At 43.9% G+C, this 24,415-nt stretch overlaps 1 protein-coding gene across 3 annotated transcripts in view; it reads left to right on the top strand.

Moving 5' to 3' along the window:
• The window catches only part of CHN2 (chimerin 2), a 317,173-nt gene that overhangs the window by 80,899 nt on the left and 211,859 nt on the right, over positions 1-24,415 (top strand). The window contains exon 1 of one of the 3 annotated variants that reach the window (XM_054494682.2): positions 15,255-15,293. The exons of the other annotated variants lie outside the window; for them this stretch is intronic. The gene's annotated coding sequence lies outside the window, so the exon portion shown is untranslated. Of the gene's footprint in view, positions 1-15,254; positions 15,294-24,415 lie in introns of those variants that run through there. 3 annotated transcript variants of the gene reach the window in all.

Here is a 24,415-nt window from a genome sequence, read left to right as displayed (position 1 = left end):
ACCTGTTGGCTGTATAGTCATTGCACACATACTGTGGCTTTTCCCAGCAGCGTCTTCAAGGCAGTTTCTAACACCACATGTGCCAAGGCTGAGAGTTTCTGCAGCTTTTCCAGCTGCTCTAAACCATGATGACATCAGCCCTTCAGCCCAACTCTCCCCCACTACCTCTTTTAGCTCCCATTTATTGAGTGTAGTTGTTTTCCAGTCACAATGCCAGAGCTCCACACACATTCTCCCCTTCAGCCCCTCAATGACCTTGTAAGTTAGGTGTCGTTATTATCCTCATTTTACAGGCGGAGAAACTGAGGTGTAGAGGGGTTGAGTGTGTGCAGTCATACGGTGAGTATGTGGTAGAGTGAAGAAACAGATCAGGCCTGTGTTTCCCCAGAGCCCAAGCACTGAACCACCTTGTCTGTGACGTATTCAGCCCAGGTGGAAACTTACTATGACTTTTTCAGCTGCCCCTTGGAGTCACTGCATCAGGCTGGAGCAGTGGTTTGCAACCTTGACTGCACATTGAAATCACCTGAGGAGCTTTAAAAAGTACTTATGCCACCAGAGATTCTGATTTCAATTGATCTGAGGTGCAGCCTGGGCATTTACTAGACCAGGGTTTCGCCAACTTTTTCTGTAAAGGGCAGACAATACATATTTTAGGCTTTGCAGACCATATGGTCTCTGTCTCAACTACTCGACTCTGCCTTCATAGAGCAAAAGCAGCCATAGAAGATACGTAAATGAATGAGCATGGCTGTGTTCCAACAAAACTTTATTTACAAAAAAAAAAACAGGTGGCTGCCCAAAATTGGCCCATGAGCCACAGTTTGCCAATGACTGATCAAGTCAGGCAGCTCATTTGTAGGTTCTATCCCATTGCCAGTGAGATTAGAATTCATCCTGCTTCTCTAGGGCTGGTATCTATGGTGTCTTAGGAGAGCCCTGGGCACCCCATACCCTCCAAACCACGACCTTGCTGCAGGCTCCGCAGGGTTGGCCCAGTTTCTATGACTGAACTTCTATGATGGCCTCTATTTTGCTGAGGACCCCGGTGCCCTGCTGAGTTGGAAATCCGACCATGAACCGCCACCTGTTTGGCGGGGGTCTTGTCTGGCTTGCTAGCCCTCCCCCATAAGGAGTTAAAATTGGCCCCCTTGGTCTTGGCTGGCAGCCAGCTCCTCTGTAATTAGAAGGATTAGCTAGACCCGAGAGGCTGCCACCTGTTTGATAAAGAAGACTGCCCTTCATGAACATGCCTGCCCTTGCTGCCTCCCCCCAGGCCTGTCTCTCTCCAGAGGAAGTCCCCAGGGAGGTCCAGCTGTCCCCCCAACCCCCACCTTCACTCAGGGTCCTGCTTCCTTCTCTCTGCAATGGACCTTCCATAGCCATGCTTGTAGCTTGAGTGGCAGCATCGTTTTCACCCAAGGGATTCAGCACATCAGTTTTCTTTTATGGAATATTAATGCAGTGTTCCTGAAATTGTAAGTTGTGATTATTTACAGAGTTGAAAGGGCAACTGGAAATTATTTACAGTGTCAAAAGGGCAACTGAATTTCTCTGGTTATTGGAATTATGCTCCAACCCCCGAAAAATATAGAAATCAGAGTATGCTTTCCTTATCATCCCTCACATGGCAGCTGTCCTTCTTAATAGGGATACCACAAAAATATTGGATTGAAGGAAAACTATTACTATAGGTGGCACTTTAGATATTAACAGTTCATATGCACAAAGTGTCAAGTTAGTTGTTTAGACATTGGAATGCATTTGTTCAACAAACATTTATGGAGACCTGAATTTCTTCCACATGTTGGGAATACCTTCACTAGAGAAAGACCTTCATAGAAACACTTAACTACAAGATGGTATTAGAGGTGCTGTAATAGAGGTACATACACATGGCTCTTGTGGGTGTAAGAGGCTGGAGTAAAAGGCTGAGGTGTCAGGGAACTCAGGGAATGGGGCTCCCCAGTTGGAAAACAGGAGTAAAGGCATTTTTGGGTTAAGGACCAGCGTGTCTAAGGCAGGAGCAGGGTGTGATGTGGGCCTGGAGTGTGTGGTTCATGGGAGGGGAGTTGTGCAAGTTGAATCTGGAAGATGGATTTGGAAACCCAGTCTAGAGGTCCCAACTTCCGTGGGTGATGCAGACCAAAAGAAAGATCTTAAGTAAAAGAGAAATGCAATCAAGTCTGTCTTAGCAAAATGATTCTAGCAGCAGTGAGGGTCTGAATTAGGGTGGTGAGTGAGGAAAGAAGCAGGGGTCCTAGTAAGAGGCTGTTGTCAAAATCAAGAGGCTCCTGGGTGAGAAAGTGGAAGCTAGAATGGATGACAACTGGAAGGTGTGATTACACTTAAGAGACACAGTTGATGGGATGATGAAGGCCAGTGAGGAGGTGTTCTTGATGATTAAAAATAGGGAAGAGGAGGCCAGGCACAGTGGCTCACGCCTGTAATCCCAGCACTTTGGGAGGCTGAGGCGGGTGGATCACCTGAGGTCATGAATTTGAGACCAGCCTGGCCAACATGGCGAAACCCCGTCTCTACTAAAAATACAAAAATTAGCTGGGCGTGGTTGCGGGCGCCTGTAGTCCCAGCTACTCAGGAGGCTGAGGCAGGAGAATTGCTTGAGCCCAGGAGGCAGAGGTTGCAGTGAGCTGAGATCACACCACTGCACTCCAGCCTGGGTGACAGAGCGAGGCTCCGTCTCAATAAATAAATAAATAAATAAATAAATAAATAAATAAAAATAGGGAAGAGGAGCAGTGTTTTAGAGGGACAGGAAAGTTAATGGCTTGAGTTTGGGGGCTTATTGGTTTTGAGGCATCTGAGGAACTTACAGTTGGGCTTACCCATTAGGCTGTGGGTAATGTGAGACAGGAAACCTAAGAGAGAGGATTACAGGTAAACAAACCTACTAAGTACAAGACACTCTACAAGGCACTGGGTGTGGAAGTGGTTCCTAGGCTTTATTACTTACAGCTGAACAGAGAAGGCAGATGTTCAGCCATAAACTTGGAACATGAGAACAGCCTGGAAAGCCTGCCAATTGTGTGATTCTGGGCAAGTCGCCTACCTTCCTCAGCCTTGAGTTCTTCATTCAAAAACCAATGAGTGATAGGAACACATAACTAAAATATCTGTAGGGGCCAGGCATGGGAGCTCATGCCTATAATCCCAGCACTTTGGGAGGCTGAGGCAGGCGGATCACCTGAGGTCAGGAGTTCAAGACCAGGCCTGGCCAACATGGAAACCCCATCTCTACTAAAAAATACAAAAATTAGCCGGGCGTGGTGGCGCATGCCTGTAATCTCAGCTGCTCAGGAGGCTTACAGCTTATAAACACCATTATATACATTGTATGATAAAATACACTGACCCACCTCATATGCTTTTTAAAATTAAGCATATGAATAAGCAATAGATTTAGATGTTATGAAACTCAAAATTCATAAAATGGTAAATAGTGAAAAGTCTCCCTTGTGCTATGTCCTCAATCCGCCAGTTCCTTTCTCAGAGATACCATTTTCTTGTGTACCCTTAAAAGGGTATTTTTTGCACGTACAAGCTAGCACTGTGTGTGCACATATTCTTTTTTTCCTCTTTTTTTTTTTTTTGCAGAAATGATAACATACTATTGACTATTCTGTGCCTTGCTTTTTTTGCATACTGAAAATTATCCATGGAAGGATACAGCACAGTTTTTACTTAAGGAACCCCTTATTTAGGGACACTTAGGTTGTTTTCAATATTCTGCTCTTGTAAAGAGTGCTGCCTCATTTCACACACATGTGAGTATATCTATAGGATAAATCCCTAGGAATGGAATTGCTGCATCAAGGAGAATGTGTATTTGTAATTTTGATGCTTGTTGCCAAATTTCTCTCCATAGTGGCTCCAAGTTCCCCTCCTATTGGCAAGGTCTCCCATGGCTATGAGGATCACATGAAATAATAAGTTTAAAACAACTTCATGAGCTGGAAAACGGGTCAACATATCCAAAGGATCCTTATCCCCCTCTCTCCCTACACAGTAGCTCTTCTACCTGCTGCTGGGAGAAGTGATGGTTACATGTCAGGGGAGACACCATACAGCCCTGTCCAGCCATTTTCCCCTAAGAGATATTTATCAGGGGTTGTTTTGACATGGGAGATGCCTCCTTGTCCTCATCTCCCTGAAGTACAGATGGCCGTGGGGCTCCTGTAACACATCTCATGTTGTGCCTGAGTATGCTGTACGTCAGAGGGTGTCAGCTGACAGCTTCTGCTGCCTCGGCACTGGGTGGTGGGAACACTCAGGACTCCCTCCCGCCTCCTCCATAAATAACATAGAGACAGTTGTGTTGACTCGGCAGTGGCGTGATAGAACAGGCCGGCATGGGAACTATGACCTCACCTGGTTTTCGACAAGCAGTGAAGATGTAGCTGATAATGCATGTCAGCTCATTTGTCCATACAAGCTGTGTTCATTGCTACTGGTTCTTCTGTTTGTGCTGTAAATTCTGTTTCACACTGGAGTTTGGTATTAGGTAAAAGAAAGAATGACAGGGATTCATGGTTGTCTCTTATTGAGATAGCTCCTCAGTTCAGTTCAACAGATTGTGACTGATACATCTCAATTTAACTCTAGAAGTTTCCACTGAGTGCCCACTATGTGCAGGGTACAGTGCTGAAATGTGTCATGTTTTTAAATACTGCTTACAGCTACAGCTGTTGGCTGTCTACATGGACTTTCACAGACTGAAATAGCTTTCCTTTTTCCTTTTGCTAGTGGCTCATTATATGTTACATTGACAAACTAAATTGCAAACCAGGGATGATTCACTTTGCACTATAGAAGCGTTCCTGAAAATTGTTTTTGAAAAATAATTGTTATAAAATAAATAATGTTTTAACCGTACTGGTGGATTTTTCTATTAAAAGCAAATTCCAACGCTGAATTGTTTTGAAAGATAAAACATTATTTTCTGATGTATCTGTTCAGTAAAGGAGAATTTTTACCTAAAGGGAAAATAAAATTTAATACCTTTAGTCATCTGAAACAATACCAAATATAAGCTTTAAAAAATACTTTAAGAGCCTGTGAGCAGTGAATACTAACAAAAAGAACGAATGTCATGAAGATCATGTGACAGAGAAAGACATAATCTTATTTGCTGGCAATGGCTGATAATGATAAATCTTCCAGTGTAAAAAATAAGAATCATGAAAGAAGCAACAGAGAAAGATGAAAAAGACTGGAGAAGAAGAAGAAAATGAAAACACAGAGAAAAGGAACGATATCAGCAGGTGGTGGATGGCCCAAGTGGCAGAGGAAGTGAAAGCCAAATAGCAAAAGTGGCAGCAAAGAGGACAGCTGGCCAGTAGGAGAGAAAAGAGAAGCCACCTCTCCTGGAAGCTGTGTTATCTGACCCCCTCACGCTGCTTCTGCCTGAGAGCACATTGATGTCTGACCTCCACTGGAGTCAGTCAGTCCTGGGAATACCATGTATTCCTGCATAACAATACCTTAGAGTTTTCCTTACATGCTTACCTGGTGGCAGGTGACTGTTCTGAGTGCTTTGTGTATTAACTTGTTTAGCTGCCGTAGCAACCCCTTGAGAAATCGTTCTCCCCACTAGGCAGAGGACGTAACTGAGCAGCTCACCCAAGGCCAGAAGCATTGAGCAGAAAAGCTAGGTTTGATTGGAGGAATTCTAAGATGGTCTGCCCCCAAGTTTCCCCTCGGTTGGTATACACAATCTGTAGAATCCTCTCCCCTTCCATGTGGACAGGACTAGTAAAAATGATGGGATTTCACTCTTTTTATTAGGTTACATTATACTGCAAGGATAAAGAGATATTTGCAGATAATAAGTAAGGTCCCTAATCAGTTGATTTTAGGTTAATCAAAAAGGAGACGTCCGGGATGGGCCTGACCTAAATATGCAAGCTCTTTATATTTATATTTATATTTTTATTGTCATTTTTTTTGAGATGGAGTCTCGCTCTGTTGCCCAGGCTGGAGTGCAGTGGCACAATCTTGGCTTACCACAACCTCCACCTCCCGAGTTCAAGCAATTCTCCAGCCTCAGCCTCCCGAGTAGCTGAAACTAAAGGCATGCACCACCATGCTTGTCTAATTTTTGTATTTTTAGTAGAGATGGGGTTTCACTATGTTAGGCAAGCTGCTCTCGAACTCCTGACCTCGTGATCTGCCTGCCTCAGCATCCCAAAATGCTAGGATTACAGGCAGGAGCCACCATGCCCAGCCAAGCTCTTTTTTTTTTTTTTTTTCTGAGACACAGTCTCACTCTGGAGTGGCTCACAGCAACCTCTGCCTCCCAGGTTCAAGTGATTCTCCTGTCTCAGCCTCCCTCCACGTCTGTAGCTGGGACTACAGACATGCGTCACCACGCCTAGCTAATTTTTGTATTTTATTTATTTAATTTTTATTTTTTGAGATGGAGTCTGGCTCTGTCCCAGGCTGAAGTGCAGTGGTGCGATCTCCCCTCACTACAACCTCCACCTTCCGGGTTCAGGTGATTCTCCTGCCTTAGCCTCCCAAGTAGCTGGGATTACAGGTGTGCAGTGTGCACCACCATGCTCGGATAATTTTTGTTTTTTTAGTAGAGATGGGGTTTCACCATGTTGGCCAGGCTGGTCTCGAACTCCTGACCTCAGGTGATCTGCCTGCCTCGACCTCCCAAAGTGCTGGGATTACAGGCATGAGCCACCACATGTGGCCTAGGCAAGCTCTTTAAAAGAGGCTCCAGGTTTTCCCTAAAGAAAGAGAATTGAAGCTCCAGATTCTTCTGCTGACCCTGAAGAACCAAACAGCCGTGTTGTGAACAGCCTATGGGAAGGGGCCACGTGGCCAGAACCTGAGAATAGGCTTAAGGTTGCTCAGAGTGGTCCCTGGCCAACAACTAGCAAGGAAATGGGGATCTCAGTCATCAGCCTTAGCAAAATGAATTCTGCTAACAACCACATGAGTTGAGAGGAGAATCCTGAGCTCAAGAAAGGAACACGGTCTAGCTGACTCCATGATTTCAACCTGGGAAACCCGGAGCAGAGGACCCAGCTAAGCCACACCTGGACTTCTGACCCACAGCAACTGTGAGCTAGTGAGTGGGTGTCGTTTTAAGCTGCTAAGTTTGTGTTAATTTGTTCTGTAGCAATGGCAGATGAATGCACAGGGATCTGAACCTTATGATTCTGGCTGCAGAGCTCACATGCATCCTCCCTTCTCCAGGCAGCCTCTTCAGAGAAGTCATCTCAAAAATCACTAAATCCTGGAACTTCAGGGTTGAATGGGGAACTTTGATCTAGCCCAGTTGCTTAATCATCAAACTTTTCCTTTGCAGCAGATAGCCACTGTGCAAGCAGACTGGGGGAGCTGCTCTACTTGCAGTGCAGTGTGTGAGCCGCTTCTGTTCTTTGCACTCCTCTCCTTGAGGAATCTCTGGGGAACACAGTTTGAGAACCACTGATCTGATCCAACAACTCATCTTTACATTTCCCTCTACAACATCCTGACACCTTGTTCCTTTGGAAAGTCTTCAGTGGCATTGAAATCTGGCTCACCGTAATTCCTACTATTGGTCCAGGTCCAGCCATAGGTGATACACAGAACAAATGGAACTCTTTTTCCATAGGACAATGCATCACATCATTAAAGACAGTTCTCACGTTTCATGGAAGCCGTCTATTTTCCAGACAAAACATCTCCATGACCACATAGGAGCTGCCAGTCCCTTCTCTCCTACTGTTTGCCTGTGTTTCTCTTAGAGTCAGGTCAGGAACTAAGCACAAAATTTTTGGTGTGGTCTGCTTCATATAAAATACAGCAAGCCTAGCATAAGCCACAGTCTAAATATTCTGTTTCCATGAATGCAGCGTTAGACCACATTTGCTTTTTTGCAACCACAATGCAGTGCTGACTCATACCACATGCAGAGTCAATCAAAATTCCCTTTTCACATATGTGGTTGCTAGGGTATGTCTTCACCAACATGTACTTAGGTGTGTTTATTTTAACCTGAATACAGGCTTCACATTCATCACTATTGTGTCTCATCAGGGATCTGGTGCATATCTTGGATGATCCTGATTATGTCATCCAACAATATTGCTCTTCTCCCTAGCATCACCTCAACTCTCAATTGGACAAATATGCCATAAATATCCTCATCGGAGTTATTGACAGAATTTTGGAACCAGACAGGGCTGAGGTCAGAGCCCTTTAGCACCATATTGATGACTATTCCCAGTGTTTGGGTCCTTCAAAAAGTTACAAATCCAACTAATTGTATCATCTAATGGCAGTGATTCAACTCATAAAGGTACCACCAGAAACATAATGAACTATTTCCTGGCCGCCAAGTACAGGCATTAAGTCCATTTCTCTGCCTTCCCAAGCCAGGAGGTCACTAGAGCTCCTCCTGCATGCCCACAAACACGTAGGAGCCTCTTTTCCAGGATGTGCCTCATACCCACCCTTTTATAGTTTGCTACTCCTTAGATAAACACCATTCCCTCCTGCCCCCCATGATTCCATTCTCTCTCATCTTTTTTTTTTTTCCTTACTCAGATTCCCTTGGGAAAAGATAAAGACTACTTAGAGGATACCAGTGAACCTTGGAGTACCTAAATGATTGTGGCAGGGCTCATCTTTATTTCAGAGGAGGACTCTCTCTGGGGTATCTTATCATAAGAAATAGGGTAGGGCTCCAGTGTAAAAGTCAGGACAAGTTGCAGAGGTGGGAGGGGTGCAGGGAAAGGTGGGGTCTGCACGTGGGGATGGGGCGGGGAGGGAGATGAAGGGACAAGGCTGTGTTTACCTCTGAGGTTTCCGTGGGGCAGGGGTGAAGCCAGCATCTTCTGCAGCCTCACCCTTCCTCCCATTTCGCCGTTTCTCTACCAGCCACACCTTATATTAAAGCAGAGGGTAAGCGGAAAAATAAGACTTGCTTTGTAAAGTGGGGTCATTGTTCTTGACAGCACTGGGGACAGCCTCTGCTCCATGTGGCATCTTGGGATGGATGAGTTCCCAGATCCACCCTAAAGTGAAGATGCTGTGATTCCACAATTCCTTTAGAGAGACCATAAAGCCCATGTGGTGGGCTTGGTGGAGATAGTCTGTGATTATAAATACATCACAACTGTCCTGTCTTGGTTTATTTTTTTATATACCTTTCTCCTTTATTCACATACATTTATATAAAAATGAAAGTTGCCATGGGTCTTATAGGATACCTATGCTACCTGAAGACTAAGAGCTTCTGTTTGATCATTGAAAAAGAAGTGTTTTAGTTGTTAAATTTGGCAGTGCAGCATTCACCTAGTATTCATTTACCATCTCTAATAACTATCCCCCTTCCTCTGGGAATGGGGACCCTTTTCTTCTCCGGTATTTTTAGTCCATTTGTTTCTGGTGGAGTCCCCTCTACACTCTACTTTATATGGGTATGCAGCTTAGGTCTGGCCAATCAGAACCTTATATTCTCCCTTGTTTGATTCAAGGCACCAAGAGGCAGAGAGACTTTTTCTGAGTCTCCTGGCAAAAATACGCTTGGTCTTTTTCACTGAACTTTTCAGGTTTTGAGGCTCAAGCTATCTGAGCCACCTTGCCCCCAGGAAGTGGGGATCTGAAAGAGGATGGCAGTAACACAGAGAAAGTGGAGATGGGAGATGGAGCCAAACTGGACTCTGGGGGCATGAGGAGGAAGTGACTACATTCTAGACTCAGAGCCAGATTTCTTGGGTTTGAATTGTTCTGCCACTTACAAATGTGGTCACTCTATCCAGATTAGTCTGTGTGCCTCAGTTTACTCATTTGTGAAGTGGGAATTGTTATGATACCTACTCATGGAGTTGTAGTGAGGGTCAGGTGAGTCATGTGAAATGCTGAGAACAGCATCCAGCATTTGGTATGTACTACACAAGTGGTAGTCATCATTTGAGCCCTATGCCAACACATGACTAAAATGAGACCCACCCCTTGATTTTTTTCAGCTCTAAGAACAATAAATTTTCTTTTGCTGATAGTCCATTTGGGTTGTGTTTGTTGTCACTTAACCCAAAGAGTCCTAACTAGTAGACTCAGGGAAATCAAATTCATATTCAGGTTTAAATTTTGTCTTCCTTAATGACCCTAAGATAGAAATAATCCAAACTTAGATATTCCTTTCTTGATTATTGTCCAGCAATGAGCAAGGTCTTGGAACTGGCTAATTTCCTTCTTCTTCCTATCTTCTTGCTTGCATTTGTTTGAAATTTGGTCTTCAGCATGTCTTTAAAAAATACTGCATGTCACAATTATTTAAGGAACCTCAGAACACTGCAATTAGATTTTCATAACAAGCATATACTTTACGTCCTTTATTTCCAATTCATGCAATATTTAAAATGACAATATGAAAAAATAAAATATGAAAAATAAAAATAAATATATTAGTATATTAGACATAAATAAAAATTTAAAAACACACTGAATGGGGAAGGTGGGTAGTAGGCTGGAGCTGTGTGTGGGAATAGGGAGCAAATAAGAAAACCTGGGAATCTCCGTTGGGTTCAGCAACTGCTTGGCTGTGTGGCCTTGAACAAGTCAATTCTCGCTGGTTTCCCAGTCTGTAAAACAGGCAGGATGTGATAGCTGAGGTTCCTTCCTTATTAATTTTGAAGTGTGTAAGAGCTTTCTTAAGCGTCTTAAATAACATGTTTAATTTTCTCTGTGGTTGTGAAATGATGGAAAAGAAATTAGAAAAATGTAGCTGTTAATGAGACTCATCTGCGTTTTGTGATGCCTTAGAATTTGTGGTGTATATTTTAGGGTTACTCCCACCAATTTTCTTTCTATATCCAAAGGGATTTGTTTACTCTTTTTTTCTCCCCATTTTCTTCTGTCTCAAAAATCCATGTGGTCTTCCTGAGTCCTCACTGTCTTAATAATCAAGGGGCTTGGCCGTTTCAGCTGAGAATAGCAGCAGTGGCTCTAGTCAGCTTTAATTAGCAGGCAGCAGGCAGAGAGGAACAATAAGGAAAAAGAATTGAAAACAAATAGTAAACTAGAGACAACGGAGACAAAGAAATGGAGACAAAGCAAATAAGTAGAACCAGCTCAGGGGGCTGGGAAGACAGAAGCCACAAATGTGTTAGTCTTCCTTTTTCTTAGAATGGAAAGCCAGGCCAGGCATGTAGTGGGCACTCGGGGTTTGCAGGAGTGAGGGGAGCAAGAGAGAAATAGATGAGATTGAACATTTGGCTGTGTGTGGACACGCTTCATCGTGCCAACTCAACTAGCCCTCGGATGGCGGAGGAAGAAAATCACAAAAGGAAACTTAGGATCCCCAGGTCCCAGCACAAAATGCACTTCCCATTGCCGAGGTGAAACTATCTGAGGCATTGAATGAGGAACAATACAATTTTTGAGAACGCTAAGGAGGTGCTTACCAACCCGAACCAACGCATTTGTTTTTGAGAAACGTGGTGCTTATTTGCAAGTAAGTATTCATTTCTTGCCTCGCTATTTGGCTTGTAGGTTGGACTTAATTAAAAAAGCTGTAGCATCTTTGAGTCCAATTTCCTCTTTTCACATAGCATCTGTCCCTGACAGCTTGTGTGAGGCTCGGCCACTTGTTGAGGCTGAGGCTAGAGGAGGAAATGACAAGGGAGAGGCAAGATGGACATACGCCTCTTGTTGGAGGTGGCACTCTCTAATTCTGCATGGCCCCGTCACGTGCTTGGGAGGCTTCTTGGTTTAAGCAAGGCAACAGATGTCTCCGAGAGGGGGATGCTGGCAGCGTCCCAAAGGCCAGCAGGACTGCGGGTTAGGCATGAGTAAGCCGATGGGAGAGGGAGGCACACATGCTTTGCCCTCTGCTCAGAACTGGAAAACAGGCGAACATTGGATAAGAGCAAATTCTAGAACTGAACAGAGGGTGATGGCAGAAAGACAATACTTCTTTGGAACAAGCATTATCCTGCGGGGTGGAGGTAGATGTGGGGGATGGGGAACTTGACTATTTTCAAAGACAAATATGCCCCGGCACTTCCTACATTGAAATAGATGGCACGAAAGATAAAAGTCAGTAGGGTGTTGACTTTGCCTATCAACGCCGCACTGTTTTGCTTTGCAAAGCATGGCTACCTATGTATGCATTTACCTGTAGGTTTGACTTTAAATGTTACCAAAAAAGAGAACTGAAGCTTTCTCCCCTTACAGCTGTCATTCTTAGTTATCAGGACAAGCCTATCAGTAAATCCAAACCAACCTGTATCTCATTTTGAAACAAGTAATTGAGTTTGTGGTAAGTAAGCTCTTACAGACGGAGCATGCACTTAATCTACTTTCCATTTGAAGGTTTTGGTGTTGCTTTTAAAGCAGTTTGTTTGAAGTTCAAGGTATTAGAATTTGGATCTTTAGGGACTTCATTCTTAATTTAAAGGAATCTTTGTAAATTGCTTGGGCCTTGTTCCTGAAATTGCCTGGCATTTCCCTAACTGCACTGTTTTAAAGCACAAGGACCATTTGACCAAACATGCTGCATTCATGTTCTCTTTCTGGGCCTTTGCTCTTGGCCTCTGCATACCCTTATTCCCTAACAACAGATGTTCTGGCTACATTTTGTCTCTGAACAGCCCCTTTTGCTTTTATGCAAAGGAACCCAGCACTGTGGCACATCCCACCTGAAGCTTGTGTTTATCGCTCTGTTCCTTGTGGTTCTGTGGATAGCGAATCTCTGCTGCTGTTCCCCCATTTCCTTCCATTTGATATCTGAAGAATATAGTCAGCCTGATTGCTGAGCAGACTGTCAGAGATTCATGGAAGAAGACCATCTCTGGGCCATCTTACGGCTTAGATTCACACACAGCCACATATCTAGAAAGTCAGCAAGGTCAGAAGCAACAGGGGTTTTGTTTGGCCAGGCAGTACTCCCAGGAGACTTGTGTGCCACCACGAATAATGTTTAATAAGTTTTACTGGTACTTTGCCAATTACACAAGTAATAAGATATTTATGGACAAATTAGAACAAAGTATAGATGAGCAAAATGGATGACCTGCCTGCAAACTCTACATTTAGAAGTATTAGTGGTGGCAAATCCATTCGGGTCTGCAGCAACTTCAGTTCTTGCCTCCTCAGAAGAAAAAATTCAACCAAGGGGCATAAGGCAGAGTGAGAGACCAAGGCAAGTTTTAGAGCGAGAGTGAAAATTTATTAAAAAATTTTAGAGCAGGAAGTAAAGGACACTTAAGAGGAGGGCCAAGCAGGCAACTTGAGAGATTCAAGCGTGTGGTTAGACCTTTGACTTGGGGTTTATATGTTGGCATAGCTTTCCGGGGGTTGCATCTCTTCTCCCCTTATTCTTCCCTGGGGGTGGGTTGTTTGCATGCACAGTGTCCCGCCAGCACTTGGGAGGGGCCACAGGTGCAGTGTGTTTACTGAGTTGTACGCATGCTCACTTGAGGTGCTTTTCCCTTACCAGCGAAGTGTTTCTAGAGGAAGGTCATATACCAGTTAAATTCCACCATTTTGCCTCTTAGTGCGCATGCTTGGGCCCACTCACCCAACTTCTAAGATCTTACTGAGAAGCAGCTGATCACCAATTTCAGGTGTTTTCTATCTATTGGGAGACAGCCTTTCCCTGGCACCGGCTGCAACCAATTATTATTTAAGAGACAGATTAACAACTGCCTGACCATCACCTGATGTTCTCCTGACATTCCTGGTTGGGGGTGGAGGGGGGCTCTCCTGCCCTGCTTGTGTCTGCCTGACTCCCTACTGTAACAAAGGTAATGCTTCTAATTGCCTTTTATGTACATATATACATGTAAATATGTATTTTCTTTTTAAATGTGGTCAGGCTGTTCCTATTAAATTTCAAAATCTACCATGGACATATTTCATATCTTTAAGTATTTGACATTATTTTAATGGCTATGCATAGTTCAGTTGCATGGATGGAACTTTCTTTTTTTTAACCTGTCAACTATTGTTAGATATTTAGGTTGATCCCAGTTTTTCTTTCTAATAAATCATGCTGCAGTGAACATTCTTGTGGCTAAATCTTTGCACATCCTTAATTTTTTTTTTAAGTATTACATCCTAGAAGTTGAATTGTTTGATCAAAAACTGCCACGATTCTTACATGAATCTATCCTGTATACCCTTTAGGATGGCACAGAGTATCTGTGTAGCAAAAGTTAGCGCCGAATGTTTTCCAAACTAAACCCGAGATAGGGAACGAGCAGGAAGGACTTCTGCCCTTTACTCTCTTGGAAGTTTTGTGTGTATTACTGCCTGCTATAAATACAAAGAGAAGGACTTGGCTCCTCATGTATTTTGGCTGTTGCAAGCCCTAAATATTTAATTCAATATGTTTAAAGTAGGCCTTATCAACTACTGGGGTGGAGGATTTTGTGACACTTTTACCGTGGTGTGCAAATTTGTATATCCACACTTTATCTGTAGGAGTATCTACATACATGTAGTTATGGGAGGCAGAGGATGGAGCGAGAGACAGGCCAGCACCGTTAATTCTTCTCCATGTTGAACAGAGATGCATGTTTTTGATACGCTGAGGAGCATTACTGTAAAATGCAGACTAATAGTATTTCACTGGAGAATAGAAAATACTTAGGGAGGCGGAGTGCTCCGAGACAACCTTTCAATCCATTTACCAAAAGAGCTTATAATGGAACTCAAGTTTCAAGGGAGGTCAAACACTAATAAATATTGAGAAAAAATAGTTAAAAGGACATCAAGTTAATATTTTACCATCTATTCTTTGATCTTGGAAGGCTTGAAATATTTTTCTACACTACTTCTGTGATTTATTGATTCACCCCTGCCAATTGGCATATTGGAACAGACACAGATGCCTTGCTTTTAACTACAGCTTCCGTTTCTATAATGCTTTGCAATGCCAACAGATTTTTATGTATTCACTGGCATCACTTATTGATACCGCCACAGTTCTGGAATATTTGCTAGTTAAAAACTGGATCGTTGTCAGTAAAAGCAACTGAAATGTTATTGATTTTTGTTTCAATGCTGTAATAACATCTCTTGGTTTTGTTGTATTGGTTTGGGGGGAAAAGTAAAACACCCTGCATTTCATTGACTCTTCCACCTCTATCTGTATTCAAAATATGTTCAGAATCTGATTATTTTTCTACTTTTGTTGTCACCACCCTAGTCTTGGGGGAAAAAAAATATATCTGTCATGGATTACAATAACCTCTTAACTGGCTGTTTCCACTCTTGCCTCTCTTCAGTCTGTTCTGAACCCAGAAGCCCGAGAGAGCTTCCAAACTGTAAGTCAGACAATGTCACTCCTCCGTCTTTGCACTCAGAACCAGCCTCTGCATGCTGGGCTTCATCTTCCTCACCTGCCACATGCCCCACTCCCCGCTTCCATTGCAAAGACAGAGCTGTCAGGAGAGAGTCTGGATTGGAAGCACTCGTTTGCAGCTACCAATCTCAAGGCCCAGATGCTCTGCCTTCCCTGCTTTTTCTGAAGGTGATTGTCCCTGCTGCTGCCTAAGAGCCCCATTCACTGGTCCATTAAATCCTTTTCCCTCCCACCTTGTCCTCTTGGCCCTGCTGACAATGGCCCCTTCTCCCGCCTGCATCGTCGATTTTCCCCTGAATTAACGACTGTCAGGCTTTGACCCGTCACTCCACCTACACCCTTCTTCTGAGGGCAGCTAATGCCCCCCCCCCCCATATTAACTCCACGGTCCACTCTCAGTCCTTGCCTTATTTGGCTTTTCAGCCACGCTTGCGAATGTTGATCACTTCCTCCACCTTGAAGGTGCTCTTCTGGCTTCCACAAACTGCACTCTCCTCCCTCAGACTTCTGGTCACTGTTGCTTCTCTGTCTTTACTTCGCGCTCCTCTCTCCTTCCCTCACTCAGCTCCAGACACACAGGCCGCCTTGCAGTTCCCGCAACCAGGTTGGGTGTGTTTCAGGGCCTCCGCACTTGCTGTGCCTCCTGCTTCGAATGTGCTCCTCCTAGCTGTCCGCATGGCTCTCCGTCCCTCTCTTCATTCAAGCACGTACTCGAAAGGCACAGGTGCTACCTGCGCTCCTTTCCCACACTGTTTCCCCCTAGCACATCTCATTGTCTGGCTCACTGTCTGTTTTATGTATGTATTTCATTTATTGTCAGTCTCTGTGCACTAGACTATAAGCTCCACGAGCGTGGGAATTTTTATTTTTTTTTTTGAGACAGAGTCTCGCTGTGTGGCCCAGGCTGGAGTGCAGTGACACGATCTCAGCTCACTGCAAGCTCCGCCTCCCGGGTTCACGCCATTCTCCTGCCTCAGCCTCCCGAGTAGCTGGGACTACAGGCGCCCACCACCACGTCTGGCTAAGTTTTTGTGTTTTTAGTAGAGACGGGGTTTCACCGTGTTAGCCAGGATGGTCTTGATCTCCTGACCTCGTGGCCTCGGCCTCCCAAAGCGCTGGGATTACAGGCGTGAGCCACCGTGCCCGGCCTGAGGGTGGGAATTTTTATCTGTTGTGTTCTCTGTTGTATCTCCGGCACCTGGAACAGTGCCTAGTATGTGATAGGTGCATAATAAATATTAGTTGAATGAATGAATGAATATTCATGAGACTGCTAGTAGGGTACTTGGAGAAATACTTTTGGGAGTCTTTGTACAGGGATTTAAAAGATTTATAATTTTCTTACAGTTACATGATTTGGGAAAAACAGGGGTGTTTGGGGACAAAAACAACAAATATTTGGAGGGTGGCATGCCTTTCTTATTTTGCCAGCCTTTCTGTATCCACGGAAACACTTTCTCAGAACTGTAAATTGGGCATATGTCCTTAGTGCCTGCCTTGTAACCGCAAGAAGATACCATTTTTGTGCCACATTGAAAGACAAGGACAGAATCAGAGAGAAGCAGCTGAGATCTTAAGTCAGCACGTTTGATTCAGAAGCATTGTAAGTGTAGACCTGAGAGACTCTGCTCAAAATGCAGCAAATCCCTCCTTTCTGTCTTTGAGGCCTACTGTCCAGGTAGGAATGTCACAGGTCACCACTTTATTTTCTCCAAGCGTGTCAGCGCATTGAGTGCACACAGCACCATCCCCTCCCTGCCTTTCTCATGTATATTTTTTTCTTCAAAAATTCCTTCTCTGTTTATGCTTGCTGAAATTCCATTCCCTTCAAGGCCCAGCAAAAATGCAGACTTGTGTGTGAAGCATTCCCAGACCCTTGCAGTCCTCATGGACTCCCGCTGTGGGCTATACCCCTTAGAACAAGCAAGCCACAGGGCAGTCATCCTCTGTATCTTTGGGGGATTGGTTCCCTGGACCCCCCACAGATACCAAGATCCATGGATGCTCAAGTCCCTTGTATAAAATAGCATAGTATTTGCATATTACCTACACACATTTTCCCATAAACTGTAAATCATCTCTAGACTACTTATAATACCAAATACAATGTAAATGCTATGTAAATAGTTGTTACTCTGTATTGTTTAGGGAATAATGACAAGGAAAAAGTCTGTACATGTTCAGTACAGATGGAACCATCCATTTTTTTCAAATATTTTTGATTTGTGGTTGGTTGAATCCACAGATGTGGAACCCAGGGATACGAAGGGCCGACTGTATCCCTCAGTTTAGCTGTGAACACACACACACACACACACACACACACACACACACAGAGATTATAAACCCATTGAGGGCAAGATTATATCATACTTTTTTGGTATTTTCAGCACCTAGAAAATGCCTTGGACACTAAAGGCACTCAGAATTGTAATGAAATGGAAACAACCCCTTTAAAAAAAATCAGGGCCAGTCATGGTGGCTCACGCCTGTAATCTCAGCACTTTGGGAGGCCAAGGCAAGTGGATCACTTAAGCCCAGGAGTTCAAGCCCACCCATCTATTTAAAAAAAAAAAAAAAAATTAAAAAGACAAGAGTTAAAACTGTGAGGAAATCGCTTTATGGTTATTGAGGCGTTTTCTACCAATGTTTTCATCTGGTAGCATGGTCAAATCCCAGTGAGACTTGTCTGTTGAGCCTACTTACTTCTTTTCATATTTGTTAGCAAGAACAGGCAAGTGCTTTTGGGGGCTCTTAGTGAGCCCCTGACAAGCAAGTTTTTGACTAATGCAGATCTAGCCTCTGTGGCATTACTGCCTTTGCCAGCAGAGGGGATTAAGCAAATTAGCAAAGGGTCTTGAGCCAGCAGGGTCTTGTGGGAGGCTTTACTGGTGCCTGAGATGTTGGGCATTGGGTCCCAGAGGAAGGAGAGTTGGTACAATCTTGGCAGCTGAGCTGTCTGTGGTCACCACAGGCTAGTCCATGTTAAATAAATATGGGTTGTAGCTGCGAAGCCCTAGGCCAGGATTACTCTAAAAAAGAGAAAGGTCTGTCCATGTGTAATCACCATTTTTTTTTTTTTAGACAGAGTCTCACTCTGTCGCCCAGGCTGGAGTGCAGTGGCGTGATCTCTGCTCACTGCAACCTCCACCTCCCAGGTTCAAGAAATTCTCCTACCTCAGCCTCCCAAGTAGCTGGGATTACAGGCGCCCACCACCACGCCCAACTAATTTTGTGTATTTTTAGTAGAGATGGGTTTTCGCCATGTTGGCCAGGCTGGTCTCGAACTCCTGACCTCAGGTGATCCACCCGCCTCAGCCTCCCAAAGTGCTGGGATTACAGGTGTGAGCCACCACGCCCAGCCGTAATCACCTTTTAAAAATTCTAGCTATATCTAATGTGTTTTATTGAAGCATTTGCTAAAATGCTGTATTTGTAAGGATTCTCAATGATATTGGGTAAATGACTTGTAGTTTCTGAGTGCTGTGGAGTAAAACAATAGAGAGATGTCAGATAATGCAGAGAAGAGGAAGGGTACCTTCAAGAGAGCATTTCCCTAACAGACTCAGTTAGCTTCATTTGCCTAACAGACTCAGTTAGCTTTGGCCTTGAAGGTATTTGCATGTTATAGGGCTGGGTTTCCTTTCGTTGAATACTTTTTAAAAGTGCTTCTTTCTAATAGCTTATGTGTACTCCATTGAAAAAATGAGGGACAGAAGAGATAAAGTGCTCTAAATCTATTTAGCAGTCCTCAAGGGCATAACTACAGCCAGATGTTTAATGCACTTACTATGAATTGTCTTGCAGAGGTACAGAGTGACTTCTTAGGGGTAAACACTTTGCCTGTAGCCTGAATTCATGCACAAACTTACCTCTATGACAGGATCCTGGCTGGAGGGGAGATTTGCATTTGGGAGCAGGGCAAGTCCAGGAGGATGCTTTGTTAATGGCTCCTCTGGATTAAGAAAGGGGATCTATCCTAATGTTGTAGGACTTTCTTCTTAGTTCAGGTAAAGACAGGGCTCTTGTTACAAGGCCATGAAATATTAGGCTCGAAGACATTTTGAAGGGTGAGAAAAATGGAATTTATTGGGCAAAAGAAAAAAAGGGGAAACAGGGACCCTCAGCGGAGCAAGACTCCTGCTAGTCGGTTTCCTACCTCACAGATTGAATCCCAGGTTCCACCCTGGAACAGGAGGGGCCAGGCTCCTCTCCCCTGCAAAGGGCACTAAATTCTGTGGCCCCACCCCATTCTCCTAGTGTTCTGGGGACCCCTTTACACCTGGCTGTCTCATTCCCCCTCTCTGAAGAAGTACATCTGGCTGCAGTTAGAAAGGATAAGGATGAAGACCCATCTTAGCCTCCTGCTGACAGGGGGCGCTGTTTTGGGGAAACGGCAGTCAGAGCTCCCTCAAAGACCGATCTGAGGGTCCCCGGAAGAAGGGGCCATCAGCTGAGGCTCTGGTTGCGTGATCATTTGGAGTTTGATGGCCTGAAGTTGAGAAGAGACAAACCAGGTTATTAGAAAACATGTATTAAAACGAAACAAGGTTGGGGGAGGGTAAGGACAGCTCAGAAATCCCGAGGCCTTTTAGCAGTTTGCACAGAGAGAGGGCGGCCAACAGCCCGGCTGGTACAAAAACGTTACCGTTTTGCCAGCATGTTGGGCTTCTGGGTTCCCTCCCCACCGAGCCCAGTCCTAAGCCAACTAGTTTAAGGCTTGGGAAATTAACCTTTCCCAGTTTGGAGGATGCACCCGAGGGGAGTGACCCATTAAACAGAGACACAATTACCTATCTGTGAATAGAGGACAGGGGAGGAAAGAGGAAAAAAGAAGGCGTTTTTTAAAGGAGTCCAGGGGTTCAGGGTGCATTTGAAAGGGGTACAGACTGAAGATGAGTGGCTACCCGTCTAGAAAGAGGAGAGCAGGAGTCCCTAGTTCCCTTCTTTGCTATCAAATACCTGGGGTACGTGAGGGAGAGAAGGAAGAGCATCTCTTTCCCTCTTCCATCCTTGCATCCCCGAGGCCTGGTGACCTTGGCAGGCACCACCCATGGGTGCCAAAGCAGCTTTCACCTATGAAACAGGGGTGCCTAAAGCATAAGAATTATTCGCTCTCACTTATGTTTCTATCCCCACTACTGTTAGTAGCCTTGGAGTTCCCTAGACCTCATTTATGCCATAGATAGTAGCACCACCCTTATTTATGAAACAAGAGGCTTGGCTTAATCAGCAGGAATTAGCCACGCTCACTTGTGCTCTGTTTTTTAACCTAGGTTACTGTTTGCCTTTGGATTCCTTAGCTCCAGTTTTCCCCGTCGTCCCTTCCCCGCGACCAGGGCTTTGACCCGAAGCTTGGAATTAAGTTTGGGACAAAAATATGTTTCGGGGGGTTGCATGGACTCCTTATAAGCCGAATGCTAAGGTGGAGCTGTGGAACTGAGTCCTTCTCCAACAAGGGATAGAAAAGGATGTCTTGTGACATGCCCAGGTAACTGGTGGCTACAGTAATGCTTGCTGAGATTTGGGTGCATGGTGCTTGGCTTTGGTTATCTCCCTTGGTTTCATTTTCCCAAAAAGGAAACCTCCAAGTGATGGGCATCCTATTTATTCCCATCACCTGGCAGGATTTGCAGGAGAATTGCTTAGAACTAGAATATCGATCCAGGTTTTTAAATGCCTCATCCCTTTTGTTCCTTCTGAGCTGCAGCTGGAGATTGCTGGTTGGTTTACAGGAACAAGCAGGTTAGTTTAAAAATGTAGGCAAAAACTTAAAAACTACTAATGAGTTTAGAATTTAATGACAAATGTATGATAAGTTTTGAAACATAATTTCTTTCTTTCTCCAGTCCTCATTTTTGTTAAAAAAAATTATGATAGGACTAAGTTATTTGCAAAATAGACTTTAGTTTTATACTGGGCCTGATTATTTGCATAAAGTGCAGCAAGGATAACTATTTTTACAAAGGCCTCTTATTTTTTCTCAGATACGTTGAAGGGTGAGCAAAATGGAATTTATTGGGCAAAAAGGGAAAAAAGGGGAAACGGATTCTCCGCAGAGCGAGAGTCCTGCTAGCTGGCTTCCTGCCTCACAGATTGAATCCCAGGTTCCACCCTGGAACAGAAGAGGCCAGGCTCCCCACCACTGCAAAGGGACCAAACATCCTATGGCTCCACCCCGTGTTCCCACTGTGCAGGCCGGTTGGAGTTTCTCCAGGGACCCCTTTCTACTTGGCTGTCTTACTAAGGAACATAACCAGTACTGATCCATGGTGATTTCTGTTGTCATAAGATAATATACTGTCTGGTTTCATTGAAATCTTGTTTATCATGTGTGTTCATGATGGTGCACCTAAATCAAGACATTCCTGACCCCATAGGCAGTGCTGTCTGGGAGACCTTAACAAAGGATGTGCAGTCAGGTTGAGCTTCATTTTGGGGAGTGTTTTCTGTTCTAGTACTTTCAGAAATTTTTGCTCACTGTATCCAGCAACACCGCCTCTGCTGCTTGCTAGCTCTTTGCTTCATTGTGCTCATACATCAAATAAGGATGGGGATGTCACCTTTGTCAGGGGTCTTGAGATAATAGATAATAGTTCTGGAAAGCACAACATGGATGTAATGTATTATTATTATTAATGCACATGACTTGAAACTCTAACTTATAAGAGTAATGCAATTATGAAATGAGGTTACTAATATTGCTTGGTATCCCATAATTCCTGTATTTCCATTGAGCTTCTATTAAGTAGAAGGTATGGAAGACTGAGCTAGAAACACAAATAACTGATGATGTAGAAAGCATTTTAAGAAACAAGTAGATAACTCTCCATGAGAGTGCACAGAAAAGCATACGTTCCCAAGAAGGAGAATCAGGGAAGACCTGGAGGATGAAGCAATTTGGGGATGGGCCACGGGGATGGGGAAATGGGATTCCAAACAGAGAAAGTAACAGAGTAAAAAACTGGGGGCAGGAACCCAGAGGGGCCCAGGGTACTGAGTGCAAATCAGACTGGGAAGAAAGATGGAAGCACGGGCTGGAGCCGTGGGATGTTTTGTCCCTTTGCAGTGGGGAGGAGCCTGGCCTCTTCTGTTCCGGGGTGGAACCTGGGATTCAATCTGTGAGGTAGGAAGCCAGCTAGCAGGACCTTCCAGATTATGGAAGGTCTTACATGTCAAGCTAAGGAATGTGGAATTTCTAGCAGAAGCAATGATAAGCAGAGTGTAGGATGAGGGAACCAGATGCAATAGACCAAATGAGGTGTTGAAGCCTTCAGGGCATTTCAGAGAAAATAGGAGGTGAGGGTGAGGCAAGAAAGACCCTGAAAGAAGAGACAGGACTTGGCCATTAATGACATATGAGAAACGAAAGTGAGCCAGGGAGAGGAGGGTGGGGTAAGGGGTCAGGTAGTTCATTAGGGCAGGAATGCCTTCCTGGGCCTTTGACACTGGCTTCTGAATGGACAATCTTGGGAAAACATTGCACTTTTATATTTCTTCCCAATTTTGAGTGATGCTATTTTCTACTTTTAATTGTGCTCAAAATAGCCAAAGACGCAGCGTAATACTTGGAGTCAACAAAATGATATGGTGGGTCAAATTTGTAAAGCTAAAACAAAAGTAGTGATTCAGTGTTCAGACTTGAAAAGTTTCCTTGTTTCAAAAAACACCAAAACATGAAATTCTGAATTAATGAAGCAGATAAATTAGCAGGTGATTATTTGAATAACAAAAGAAATCTTTTCCAAAAGCCCCTTTTTTCAGGAATTCTTTAAGCAGCAAGTATGCCTAGTCTTCACTCCCATTTAAGATGTGATTTATTTGTAGGCATTTGATGAAACACAGGAAAGGAATGAGCTTATCTCGTAAAACATGATATTCCTTAGAGCTACATGTTACCATGTGCAATATTTTTTAAATGTGTTTATTTTTATATGTATGAAATAACCATAAGATGAAAATTCTCAGAAATTGAATGAGTATCTTTTCATTTTCTTTTAGTCAATTTTGAGAATTAAAGCTGTAATGTTTTATTAAACATATAAATGACAAGTTTAAAATTTGTTAATTGTTCTGAATACTGTCATTTGTATAGTCCCCTAATAAACACAGAGTCCAGAAAGTCCTTTGTCATTTTTTCTTAAAAAGCTTGTGATAAGAAAAGCTTTTATAACATCAGCTCAGGAAACCCTAACAATAGCTTCCCTTTTGCATCCTTAAATGAGGTAAATTTAATTATTTTATGTTTTTCTAGCAGTTCCTACTTTCTTCTATAGAATGCTTTTAAAAATTGCTCTTTGCCACCCAAAATATTTGAAAGCAGGGCCTCAAACAGGTACACACACACACACACACACACACACACACACAGTTTTTTGGATTCATCTGGAATCTAAGTGCAGCACCAGGTAAACTGCTTTGCCCTAAAAGAGGATTCCAGATGCTCCTGGCCTTTCTGTTGTGTCCTGAACGCTGGATGATCCAAGCCCACTCAGGATGCCTCTTATCCTTCTCTGAAGGGAGAACCTGCTACATTGTAAAGAGCTGCAGATCTGGACTCCAGGCACTTGGGCTGAAGTCTTTGTTCATGCTCTTGCTTGGCCGGGCGACCTTAGCAAGTTTCTTAACATCGCTGTGCCTCATCTCATCTCATCTATGGCATGTGAATTATACTACTCACCCTACATAATCTCAAAAAATTGCACTAAAATGAGAGCACTCTTTGAGTTTTAACACATTGTACAGAAGGAAGTGCTTGTTATCATGGTGGTAGATTTCCTCCCCCTTTCTCTTCAAATAGGTTCATGTTTGAGTTTTTTGGTCTAGGAAAAAAATTTACAGAAATCCCAACTTAAACATATATTTCCACTATCTTCATCGAAGCCATCTGCAGCCCTGGCTAGACTGAAGCTGGCCACTTTGGGGATAGGAGGCAAAACACCATCCTATCTACCTGTGGCACTGAAATTTGTGAGATGCACTTCCCCTTGAGGAACATGGGCAAAGCCAGAGGAGCCCTAAGGCGGGACCTAATGTCACAGGCTGGAGAACTCCAAGGGTAAGGACACTCAGCCTTTTGCATTG

This window comes from Pongo pygmaeus, chromosome 6 (genome assembly GCF_028885625.2).
Source record: "Pongo pygmaeus isolate AG05252 chromosome 6, NHGRI_mPonPyg2-v2.0_pri, whole genome shotgun sequence".
Lineage (NCBI taxonomy): Eukaryota > Metazoa > Chordata > Mammalia > Primates > Hominidae > Pongo > Pongo pygmaeus.
Note: the sequence above shows the minus strand (reverse complement) of the source record. Positions and strands in the feature narration are given on the sequence as shown.